Source organism: Callithrix jacchus, chromosome 6 (assembly GCF_049354715.1).
Source record: "Callithrix jacchus isolate 240 chromosome 6, calJac240_pri, whole genome shotgun sequence".
In the NCBI taxonomy this organism is placed as follows: Eukaryota; Metazoa; Chordata; class Mammalia; order Primates; family Cebidae; genus Callithrix; species Callithrix jacchus.
This window is the reverse complement of record NC_133507.1, coordinates 5,703,644-5,706,742: the sequence shown is the minus strand read 5'-3', so window position 1 is coordinate 5,706,742 and position 3,099 is coordinate 5,703,644. Positions and strand designations below refer to the sequence as shown.

Sequence of the window (3,099 nt, the reverse complement as noted above, 5' to 3'; positions counted from 1 at the left end):
GAAATGGTTAAAAAAAAAAGGTTTTTAAAATTTTACCATTTTCTAGCTTTATTTACCTCAGTAGGATGAAAATAAAATGAAATTCTACTTAGAAAATTTTAATTAGCTGGCCAAACCAATCATTAAATGTGGAATTATTAACATGGTATTATTAATGTATTCATAATGCTACTATCCTATCTCTTAAAAGTTACCAAGAATGGGCATGGCAGCTCACTCCTGTAATCCCAGCACTTTGGGAAGCCGAGGCAGGCGGATCACAAGGTCAGGAGATCAAGACCAGCCTGACCAACACGGTGAAACCTCGTCTCTACTAAAAATACAAAAATTAGCCAGGTGTGGTGGCAGTGCCTGTAATCCCAGCTACTCAGGAGGCTGAGGCAGGAGAATTGCTTGAAGCTGGGAGGTGGAGGTTGCGGTGAGCCGAGATTGCGCCACTGCACTCCAGCCTGGGCAACAGAACGAGATACTATCTCAAAAAAGAAAAAAAAAAAAAATCAAATAGTAGAATTTCTCACTAAAATGTAAAGGAAATAAAGACACACATGGATAGCCATTATGGTTTGGGCATCCCACCACTGCTTTGGAATATATACTCCCTGCCTTTCCCGTCACAAAACCCCCACAAAACAGGACCTCTCAGACCAGGTCAGAATGAACTGATCATCAGCCCTCTTCTCCCACAAGCCTCTCCTGCTCATTCCGCATTCATGAGCCTGTTCTGTACTGTGGGCCCCGACACCAACCTTCACATAGGAATTCAGCTCAGTCAGACCTGGCAGGTCTTTACCGTCAAGGCTTCACAGTTTAGGGCAGCACCTTCCTCCTCCAACAAATATTTATTGGTGTACACTGTGTGCCTGGTAACGTTCTAAGGCCCCGGGCATGATGCTAGTGAAAGAAATCCCATCCACAGGAACCTCCCAGCATAATAGTTAAATGCATAGGCATATATATCAGGTGGTAATAACCTCTCTAAAGAAAATCACAACTTGGGGAGGCAAACAAGCTGGCAGGAGGCTTGCTGTATTTCACACAGTGCAGTCAGGCAAACCTGGGACAAAACAACACCACGCAGAGGTGAAGGAAACCAGGAATAGGCCGTGTGGCTATGTGGTGGAAACTGACCTGGGTGGAGGGGAAAGTCACTCCACGGCTTTGAGACAGGAGTGCACCCATCCTGGTGAAGAATGCTGAGGGATGGGTGGCCGTGGCAGAGTGACAGGGACAGCCAGGGCCAGGTCTCATGGGGCTGGAGTTTGGGTAGGACTTGCACTTGACTGAGTGCTACAGTGAGCACTAGGATCCTGGTTTTGTTGCTCATTTGAAGGTAAGTCAAGATTCACCTGCAGGAATCACCTGGCATGCCTGTCACACATATGAATTTATGGAATCTGCACCAGATTTTCCTAGTCAGGTGAGGACTGAGCCAAGCTCCCAGGTGACCCTGCTGGCACTGATGTGTGGGAAGCACTGCTCTGCAGCATGTCCTCTGTCCCACACTAACCATCCACATCTAAGCTCCTTCACTGAGCTTTATGCCTCTCCCAAAACTTTCCCCAGCCCGCCGCATCCAGCCCCACCCTAACAATCACCCTTCAATACTTCCTGCTTCCTTCCCTTCATCCCCACTTACTGCTCCCCACAACAAACTGCCCCAAAGAAACCATCGGACTGATTTGCTTATTTGGGTCTAAAATGTCAGCAACTTGAACCCAAGGCTCACGTTTTTCTTTTCTAATACAGTACAATTTTGTACCCAATACATGGGTAGGTACTTAACGAATGCTAGATAAGGAAGGGTATCACTGCAGGAAACAGATTCTCCTTAGTGTTCACAGAGGCTTAAAGCAATTCAACAACGCTTCAGGCAATCAGCGTCATCAGAGAGCTGTATGTGTGTGCACGTGCAGCAGATGAAGTTTTGGAGGCCATACTGGTTTCAGACAACCAGCTCTACTCTATCATAAAGAAGAGGACCCTGCGCAAGATGAGTCTACGAGGCTTTTTTCTGTCAGAAGGTTTCCCTTCTGACATCATGAATAGTATAAAAACTGGGTGTTTTGAGCAGTAAAACACAGGATACTTAAGGTGAAAGACCGCAATGGTTTACTTTTACTTTCTTGATTTGAAAGCACCAAAAGTGGGATTCTATATGATCTCATGTTATTCGTCCAGACAATTTCTTCTTCCTACAAGATGAAACACGTGTGAATTGAAAACATTTTTATTAATTCAGCAAGGGGAAAAGCGATCTCTAAAACGTGGAAGAGCAAGGTCTCCTGGGATGGAGACCACCCTAAGCCTAAGACAGAAGACCAAGCCCCTCCCACCAGCTCCGCAGGCGATATTAGTATCCCTTACCATAAAATGCCAGAGCCGGGCTCGTAGAGGTAATTTCCAGAACGTCTTTACGACCTCACACTATCCGTTTCTAAAAATGAACACTTTGACCACTTCGGGGCGGACCCTTTACAGACCACGGCGTGACTTTTTCTGAGAGATGGAGACTATCAGCGCGTGGCCCAGGGCGATGCCCGCCCCACGGGCCCGCGCAGACGAAACGCCCCGGCCCGGGGCAGCTGCGCCGGCGCCGGTTGCCACAACCGCGACTTCTGCCGCAGAGCCGAGGCCCGGGCCAGCACCACGGGTGCTGCGGGGCGAAGGCCGCGCACCTGGGGCCACGCGACTAAACCTGAGCCGCCCTCCCTGTCCCCTCCAGGCCCGGCTGCCCCAGCGTCCACCCACCTTTGGTGCCCGGTAGTCCTAGAACGCCGCGCAGCCGCCTCGCACCTCCCACCTGGCTCCGCGCGCCGGCGCTCCCAGGCATTCCCAGCCGATCCCCGCGTCTCGCTTCCACAGGCTCAGCAAGTGGAGGCTCGAGTGATCGATCTCCGTTCCTTCCTACCTTAAAGGCTCCCATACCAGTGGCCAAGGCAGGCTCAGCCCGGAAGCGGGGACCCGGGCACCTCCTGCCTTTCCCACCCGCAGGGGCAGGAGCCTGTGCGCCCCTGCACGCCCCCGTGCGCCTCCACTGCGGCTGTGCACTCTGATGATACTCCTCTCCCCAGTCGGGGGAAGGGGGAGCATTCAGTGTCA

General features: G+C 50.8%; 1 protein-coding gene across 1 annotated transcript in view; it reads right to left on the bottom strand.

The window, feature by feature from the left end:
• The window catches only part of ZNF774 (zinc finger protein 774), a 54,287-nt gene extending 51,514 nt beyond the window's left edge, over positions 1-2,773 (bottom strand). The window contains 1 exon segment of the mRNA XM_078375838.1: positions 2,365-2,773. The gene's annotated coding sequence lies outside the window, so the exon portion shown is untranslated.
• Positions 2,774-3,099: the final 326 nt, after the last annotated feature.